The sequence below is a fragment of the Bos grunniens genome, chromosome 7 (assembly GCF_055505025.1).
Source record: "Bos grunniens cultivar Pamir isolate PY7600 chromosome 7, Bosgru_T2T1.0, whole genome shotgun sequence".
Classification (NCBI taxonomy): domain Eukaryota; kingdom Metazoa; phylum Chordata; class Mammalia; order Artiodactyla; family Bovidae; genus Bos; species Bos grunniens.
The window spans coordinates 74,470,844-74,480,633 of record NC_141171.1 but is presented as its reverse complement, the minus strand read 5'-3'; the positions used below and the strand labels follow the sequence as shown (position 1 = coordinate 74,480,633).

The following is a 9,790-nucleotide window of genomic DNA, read 5'->3' as shown; positions in this document are numbered from 1 at the left end:
GTATATTTTAATCCCAAACTTCTAATCTAACCCCCCTCTCCCTTTTCCCTTTGGAAACCATGAATGTGTTTTCTATGTCCGTTAGTCTATTTCTAATTTGTAGATAAGTTTAAGTGTATCATTTTTTATATTCCACATATAAGTGATACTCCATTGTGTATATGAATCACATCTTCTTTATCCATCTGTTGATGGACACTTGGGTTGCTTCCATGTCTTGGTTGTTGTAAACAGTGCTGCTGTGAACAATAGGGTGCGTGTATCTTTAAAATTAAGAGTTTTCTCCAGATATATGCCCAGGAGTGGGATTGCAGTATCATATACAAACTCTATTTTTAGTTTTTTTCCTAAGGAAAGTTGAAAACATTTTCCACAGAGTGTGCATCAATTTACATTCCAACCAACAATGTAGGAGGGTTCATTTTTCTCCACGCCCTCTTCAGCATTTATTATTTGGAGACTTTTTGTTGATGGCCATTTTGATTAACAATTCAATATCTTTACTGATTTTGATTTGTTCAGGTTTTCTACTTCTTCATGATTCTTTGTTGGTAGGTTATATGTTTTCAGGAATTTATTCATTTCTTTGACATAATCCAATTTTTTGGTGTATTGTTCATGGTTTCTTATGATTCTTTGCATTTCTATAACATCAGCTGTAATATTTTCTCTTTCACTTCTAATTTTATTTTTATTTCTAATTTTCTTAATTTACCTATAAGTTGATGGGCTGCCATCTATGGGGTTGCACAGAGTCGGACACGACTGAAGTGACTTAGCAGGAGAAGCAAACATATACATAATCAGAATTCTGCATATGTAAGCTGGCTGCTTGGATTGTTGGCAAATGACTATTAAATGCAACTTATATGCATGCTAAATCGCTTCAGTCATGTCCAACTCTGTGCGACCGCATGGACTGTAGCCCACCAAACTCCTCTGTCCATGATATTCTCCAGGCAAGAATACTGGAGTGGGTTGCCATGTTCTTCTCCAGGAGATCTTTCCCACCCAAGGATCAAACTTGGGTCTCATATCTCCTCCATTGGCAGATGGATTCTTTACCACTAGCACCACCTGGGAAGCTCCAAATATGACTTAAAAGTAGTCATACCTATTTTCTTTGAGCCAGGCTCATAACATAGTTCATGAAGTAATTTTCTGGGGATTAAAGTTGAAATGTTCATAATTGTGTGCTTAATTACAATCATCCTTGGTTACATTTGCTAATTAATGTCAGTGTATGAGCATGGCACTTTGTTCTGGCAGCCACACAGCAGGAGGTATGAGAATGGTGGGGATTTGTGTATGGCAGTGAACTCAAGTGTTTTTCTTCATAGTTTTTCCTGAAACGCTCAGACAGGCATCCTGTGATGGTCAATGGGATGCCTTTTGGCATTTAGTTTCCCAGACTGTAGCTAAAGTCATTTGGGGATAACGGGCATGGCCAGTTCAAACTCTGCTAAAGCACATGTGAAGTGACAATATCAGCAGGACAACAGAAGAAGGTCATGTGTGGCAGGGCATAGAGGTGAACAGCCAATAACATTTACGGAAGACAATTTAATACCCTATAAGAATATGGTAGGGACCATTGAAGAAATACTAGTATTCAACTTCAGGGTTGGGATCTGGGAATCTCTTTCTAGATCCTCAGAAATGGCATGGTTGCCAACACATAGGAGATAGATATGCTTAGTTTTCTCCCTTTTATTCTGCCTCAAGTGTCTGGGAAAATAAGGAAGCATGAGTTATACAAGTAAAATGCCTTGAAAAATGTCATAACATGTTTCTGTTGAGATGGTAAAAACTGATTTGTTTATGAAATAAAGTCAGCCTTCTGTTGTGAAATAGGCTTTAAATAAATCCAGACAATAAAGCTTCACTATTTATGTGGGTCATGTCTTCCAGTTAACCACGGATAAATACTCTGTAGTGTTATCAATAAAACTGAGGAGCTTTATTACTACAGAGAATATTTTATCATCTTCATTTTACATATAGATGAGGAAATTGATAAGCAGAAAGGGAAAAGTCACAGGGGCTTAGAACCAGGTCTGTTGATTCAACTTTACCTTTATGTATTGTCTCTTACTTGACAGTTATCTCCTTGTTTTGTAAGAAAGCTTTTAAGTTAATAATTCTTTACTTTTGCAATCAAAAAGAATTTATAGAATTTTTGGTGTTAACTCTAGAATCAGTTCAGTTCAGTCACTCAGTCATGTCTGACTCTTTGTGACCCCATGGACTGCAGCACCCCTAACTCTAGAATAAGTGAATATATTTAGCTGTGTTATATTGGGTTTATGTAGCAATTCTGAGGACTAAGCCTAAAAGTCCGTTTCATAAAACTTCCACACTTTACCTAATTGCCTTATATCATAGAGAAGAGAAATCCTATAGGAAGGCTAGTTTTAGTCTGAAATAAGTAACCCTCTCAATTTTGTGTGTTGTAGCATCTTGGTGAATATTTTTCTTTCTTTTGGGTCAAACTATACTAGCAAGACTCTTTGGGGCATAAGTCATAAAAACCCAGCTCACACAAATTACACAACATAAGGAATTTAGAAGCCTAGGAAATGAATATCTGCCTGGAAAGATCCAAGCTTGTGGCACAGTTGGCTCCAGGTGTTGGAAAATGTCTCCAAGAATCTTTCTGTTCCTTTTCGTGGATCTGCTGTCCTAGAAGTTGACCTTAGTCTCTGGCAAGCTGTCCTATAAAGTAGGTGAAGGACCACCAGGATATTCAGGCTCACATTTTCCCAGCTTAGTAACCCTCTTTGAAAGATATTCTATTTCCCAATTCAAAAAACAACAATAAAAATTCTAGGCTTGAGTTGCTTGGCCTATATCAGGTCATTTGGCCACATTTAAATCATGATATGTAGCTCTGACTGGCCATATGCTAATCTCTCAGTCCTTGGACTAGTCTCAGACCCCTTTAATCACATTGTCTGAGCATGAGTTAGGGGGACCCACCAGAAGAAAATCAAGGTACTACTTAGCAGAAGGGAAAAATAGATACTGGGCATACTCAAACAATGACATCATTCTTTTAAATTTAAATAAAGTCATGTGTTTTTTGATGTATTTGTAGGAAAAAAAGAGAGAACAAAGTACTTTGGGAAAATGTTTCCTTGATATATATAAGTTAATAATACCTCAGGATATTAATGAGCTATTCATATTTTACATGTAAAAATAGAAAATATTTGTTAAGTAATAGTACTGATCATAGTATTGCAAAGCCCTTTATTCTTTTAAAGGTTGTAAATAAAGAATGTTAACTGATTGGTTAATTAGTGTTATGTCCTCACTTTTATTGGCAAATGAAAAATAAATTTAAAAGGGAAGGTTACTTAATTTCCTATCTTTTATTTCTACTGGTCATTACATATTTTTATACTTAATTTTCAAAACATATATATTCTTTGTCAAAATATACTCTGTAAAGTTGTGGTAACTTTGATTTGATTTTTTTTCTTTTTTTAACATTTCAATTTTCACTTTCACTATGCTGAGAAGAGAATTCAGAAAGGACATGCCTGTAAGAGTTGACACATTGATATTCTGTATCCACAGACTAGAACTGTTATGCAAACAAAAGAGCTCTGGGTGAAAATTAGTTTCCTACAATCTAGTCAGGGTGCTGCGCTACAGTGAGGCATGATTGAACAGGGGCCATCAAATTGGTGGTTAAGCATTTATGCCTTAGAATCAAACAGAACTGGGCTGAGTCAGCTTTGTTACTTACCAGCTGGGTGACCTTGAACAATTTACCTCAGCAGTCCTCAGTTTTGTCATCTTTGAAATTAAGATCAAATTATCTCCTTCCATAAATGGTCAAGAGTATATGAGATTAAGCAGGTGAAACATTCATTACAATTCCTGGTACAAAATAAGCATTCGGTTTGTCATTCTTTATTTTCTTATTGGAACACACTAAGGAATGACTTCTCAACCATAGTGATTCAGGGCATAACCTTCCCAGCTGGTTGTTTGAGACTCTGCTTTATTTGCTCTCTCAGTGGACTACCTTCTCATTAGTGAAGACATTTGGAAATACACCACTCAGTCCTAATTTGAGTGAATTAGATTTTCATCAGCATCAGTGTGCACATGACTGTGATTAACAAGGAAAATGAACACATACCATTTAAAATTTATTAAAGTTTGGGAGAAAAATTCCGTTTGATCACAAGTAAAATTCTCTGCATGTTTAGTCACTTAGTGGAAAACATTTACATTTGGGGAGAAGTACTTACTTGCTAATATGTCAGCAGAGCACAAATGAAACTGTTCATAACCTCCTGCTGCCATCATTATGAAATGTAGTCAACGTTAATTGAAATATCTGACTGCTTATTGTCACAACCTGTGAGCCAAGCGTGACACTCCTTTGTATGTTTTATTATTTGTTTTCTCCTGTATGACTATTGGAACATCAGGTTTTCATTAATTGCTTGTTTTGTTTTGATAACTTTGACAGTAAGTGGTTCCTCTAAAATGTGCTTAAGAGACACCCATAAAGGAGTTGATGTCCCAATCTCTGTGCCGAGTGAACACAAGGAAATCAGTTGTTTGCAATAAAGGTTCAAAAGTAGACAACCTCAATTCCATCTTCAAAGGATTGACGTTGTAAGGTTATGTGCATGCTCAGTCACTCAGTCATGTCCAGCTCTTTGCAACCACATGGACTGTAGCCTACCAGGCTCCTCTATTCATGGGGTTCTCCATGCAAGAAAACTGGAGTGGGTTTCCATTTCCTACTCCATTGTGAGGCCGAGTGAAATCTTATACTGTTTTGAAAAAGGAAAGGAAAAAAGCTGTCCCTTCACTGGGCATGGGGGAGAGAGGGGTTTGCTAATTACTGCAGTGTTTGGGATGCTATGATGCCAGTTAGTTTTGTCCCTTGCTGGAATGGTGGCTTAAAAAGCACACAGGGCCTTTTTTGGTAAGTACTTTTTACTGAACTCAGACTTTTTTATTCTCTTTGCTTTGTATTATTTTTTAATATATGCCAAAGAAAGGAAACAAAGGAATATTATACCTGTACAAAAGCAACCATGTAAACTCAAATATACAAATTAATTTTGAAGGCTTTATCACTTAATAAAATAAAATGAAATTATTTAGCAAAATAAGTACTGAGCTATTATGCCATCTCTTTATTAGTTCGTTAAAAATCTCCCTCACACCTGCATATTTATGAGCCTCTAATGAGCTTGTCTCTGTTCTAGTACCTAGAAGCATGGAAAGAAATGAGTACCTCTGCCTCCAAGCTGCATACAGTCTTCTAAATTTAGAAAGACAGTAATGACAATTCTATGTACAAGGCAGCAAAAGAGACATAAATGTAGAGAACAGACTTTTGGACTCTGTGGGAGAAGGCTAGGGTGGGATGATTTGAGAGAATAACATTGAAACATGTATGTTGCCATATGTAAAATAGATGAACAGTGCCAGTTCAATGCATGAAGCAGGGCACTCAAAGCCAGTGCTCTGGGACAACCCAGAGGGATGGAGTGGGGAGGGAGGTGGGAAGGGGTTCAGGATGGGGGGACACCTACACACGTGTGGCTGATTCATGTTGATGTATGGCAAAAACCACCATGATATTGTAATTATCCTCCAATTAAAAGAAATTAATTAACTTAAAAAGCTGCATACAGTCTTCCGAAAGATTATGTAGATTTAATCATTTCTCTACAATATAAATATGGTGTATTACTAGCATGTTAAAAATTGTTCCTTAAATCCAAAGGCTAGATTACAATTTCATTGATTCATAGGATATAAGTGCTAATTAAGCTTTAAAATAAAGTCCAAAAGATTCTGTAACAAAATTTTTTATAGTGAAACCCGTTTTTGACAACATTTTAAGAAAATATTCAAATACAAAGAAAATTTGAAATAATTTCATAGTGAACACTATATTCACAGCATGTTCTACTATTAAAATTTGTACTATATTTTATCACAAATCTGTCAACGTGTACAGAAACTTACATTTTAAAATTTAGTCTTACATGGGACTCCAATATTTCCTAAAATTAACTCAAGGATGCTTTTTTCACACTAGAGTTTGATGTCCAGAAGTCCATTTGCTCTGGTTAGCTCTTCCCTGAGGAGACCTCTATGTCAGTTCCTCTGAACACAATTTGACAACGAGTGATCTAGCCAAACTCCATTATTATGCAGATAAAAAAAACTGAGATGCAGAAACTTGAAGTCACTAATGTATCGATAAAAACTGTAAGCTGTTAACTGGAACTAGAATTTATTTTTCTGTCTTTGCAGCAGATATAATCATTTTTTAAAAACTCTCATAATGTTGTTTAAACAGATGTCAAGATACTCTAATCAAGCTATATATTTTGTATTTTTGAAGAATTACAACGTGTGTGGTGCTGGTTAGAATGAGTGTGGAATAGCTTAGCCCATGTGGTACAGGGGAAGTAACTCTTGTTGGGAAAACAGTCAGGGTAATATTTAGGTCGTAGGGCATTGGTAATGCAGAAAGTCATCATGGTAAAATTAAATCTTACCATGGACCCAGATAATTACACAAACCCTCTCAAGTGACATCTCTTTCCCTGCTGTTAGATTCACTGATTTACTCCTGTGTTCATTCCGATACCTCCCCTGTGGTAGTCTTAGTCCCTCTGTCAATTACAGAGCATTTAGATTTTTCTTTTAATATAGGATCTTAATATTTGTGGCTTCCCAGGTAGCTCAGTGATAAAGAATCTGACTGTCAATGCAGGAGCCAGAGGAGACGCAGGTATGATCCCTGGGTTAGGAAGATCCTACTGGTGCTTCCCTGGTGGCTCAGAGGTTAAAGTGTCTGCCTGGAATGTGGGAGACCCAGGTTTGATCCCTGGGTCAGGAAGATCCCCTGGAGAAGGAAAATGGCAACCCACTCCAGTACTCTTGCCTGGAGAATCCCATGGAGGGAGGAGCCTGGTAGGCTATAGTCCATGGGGGTCTCAAAGAGTCAGACACAACTGAGCAACTCCACTTTCACTGGTGGAGGAAATGGCAATCTACTCTAATACGCTTGCCTGGATAATCCCATAGAGGAACCTGGTGAGCAACAGTCCATAGGATTTCAGAGTCGAACACAACTGAGTGACTAAGCACGTGAATGTTAATATATGTAGTTTCTTCTACTAGAGTGTTTTACTTCTGACTTTCTCAGTGGTTGGCTTCTGCTTAGCCTATATGCATCAAGGTAAATGGCACTTCTCCAGAAATGCCTGCCCTGGCCAACTGAATGTAATTTCTTAAAACACATCATTGTATGCATTTCCCTCAGGGTACTTATTACCATATGTAATTATCTGACTTTTGTTTTGGTTAGTTTATTTTCTATTTGCTTATTTTCTGCAGGAGGGTAGGACAAGAAAAAAAAAAAAAAGCCTGGCTTACAGTAAATGTTTACTCAAAACTTCATTTAAGTGTATTTAAACATTCACTTCATGATTCTTCTCTTTCAGATTTTCTTCTAACTGGGCAATATCTAGCTTGTATTTTTCCACTTGATCTGATGCACAACTTATTTCTTAAGTTTTAAGCCTTAAGCAGGCTCTTGAGGAAAATATATATTGTCTAAACAAGTAGAAGACATGAAGTCTAAATGCCAGGTGCTTGAAGAAGAAAAAGAAGACCTCATCAATAGGAACAGAGAATGGGACAAAAATCTAAATTCTGAGATACAAAGCTTAAAAGAGAAGTCTATTCTTGAAAAAGAAGAACATGAAGAGCTACAACAAAAAATATTGTAAATGGATTCACTTCTGCAACAAGAGAAGGAATTATCTTCTGGTCTTCAGCAGAAGCTATGTTCTTTTCAAGAAGAAATGATTAAAGAGAGAACTGTCTTTGAGGGAGAATTAAAGCAGGCCTTGGATGAGCTGGATAAATTGCAGCAAAAGGAGGAACAAGCGGAAAACCTGCTTAAGCAACTGGAAGAGGAAGCAGAATCTAGAGCTGCAGAACTAAAACGCCTCGAAGAAAAGCTGAAAGGGAAAGAAGCCGAGCTGGAGGAACGTAATGCTGCTTATACTCAGGCCACCCTGCTTTTGCAAGAAAAACGTAACAGTACAGTGCAGAACCTGGAAATTGTTACTGCTCAGTGTGAAAGCTGTAAAGCATGTGAGCTCGAAGATCTTAAGGTGCAGAGCGAATCATTCAAGGAAAACCGGCCAAGGCTGAGCAAAGTGCAGAGGATGTCCGAGATCAGATATTGGCAACTGAGAACTCAAATCAAGAATATGCAAGGATGCTTCTAGATCTGCAGACCAAATCAGCACTTAAAGCAGCAGAAATTAAAGAAATTACAATTTCTTCTCTTAAAAGAAAAACTGATTTGCAGAACCAAGTTAAGCAGCAAAGCAAAGACTGCAAGAAACAACTGGAAGAGGAAGAAAAGCTGGAAAAGAAAACTCAATAGCAGAATTAACTGAGGAAATGAATAAGTGGCGTCTCCTCTATGAAGAATTATATAATAAAACAAAGCCTTTTCAGCTACAACTGGATGCATTTGAAGCAGAGAAACAGGCTTTGTTGAATGAATATGGTATGGCTCAGGAACAACTAAATAATCTAAGAGATTCATATGCTAAATTATTGGGTCATCAGAATCTAAAGCAAAAAATCAAGCATGTTGTGAAATTGAAAGATGAAAATAGCAATCTCAAATCGGAGGTGTTAAAACTCCGTGCTCAGCTTACTAAAAGAAAACAAAGTGAAGCAAAACTTCAGGAGGAATTGAATAAAGTTCTGGGTATTGCTTTGATCCTTCAAAGGCTTTTCTTCATGAAAGTAAAGAAAATTTTGTTCCCAAAACTCCATTAAAAGAAGGCATACAAACTGCTCCTGAGCTCTTAGTGGAGTTTCAAGAATCATGCAAGTAAACATCTGAAAAACCTGTTGAAGATTATTTTGTTCTTATTATTTTTTACTATTATTATTTTGATTACTCTTGTGTTTATAATATTTTAAATCTCTTATTTAATACTAACTTCCTGTCCTTACATTTGTGAAAGGAAGTTTGACCGTTTTTACCAGTGTTCTCTGACATTCTAGTTACTATAGTCAGTACTTCCTCCTTGATGCTCACCCTTATTACCCCATTCTAAATGTTCTGACGCTTTCCAGCTTTGCTCACTCATCCCATCAAATCAGTAGTCTTAAAAATCATTCTCATACTATCATTTCCCTATTCTGAAACCTTAGGTTTTTTTTTAGTTTGATGCTGAAGACCTTTTCTAGTCTGAACCTCTTATGCTAGGCTAAAATACCTTGGCTTGTTCTTGCCTCTACTTTAATTCTCCTAATAATGTTCATTCTGTCCCACCCATTATCCATTTATCCAGTTCAAATAAGAAATAGAGGCAAGCTATTTTCCATAGTTATCTCTTACCAAAGCCACTGGTTAATAATTTGCAGATTTCTAGCGGACACAACTGAGCAACTTCGCTTTCACTTTTCACTTTCACGCACTGGAGAAGGACATGGCAACCCACTCCAGTGTTTTTGCCTGGAGAATCCCAGGGATGGGAGAGCCTGGTGGGCTGCCGTCTCTGGAAGCGACTTAGCAGCAGCAAACATTCAGTATGTGCCAGGTATGGTTTAGACTCCCCAAATACTATAGTGAAAACATAGACAAAGTCCTTGCTCTTTAAACTTAAGACTTTCATGAGGAAAGACAAGTAATACAAGTAGTATGTGTATGGATAAAAGAATAAGAAAAATATAAAATAAAGTTTTAAAACTATAGGAAGAG

At 36.9% G+C, this 9,790-nt stretch overlaps 1 pseudogene; it reads left to right on the top strand.

The window, feature by feature from the left end:
- Window positions 1-1,249: 1,249 nt before the first annotated feature.
- Window positions 1,250-9,041, top strand: LOC147369834 (hyaluronan mediated motility receptor pseudogene; annotated as a pseudogene).
- Window positions 9,042-9,790: the final 749 nt, after the last annotated feature.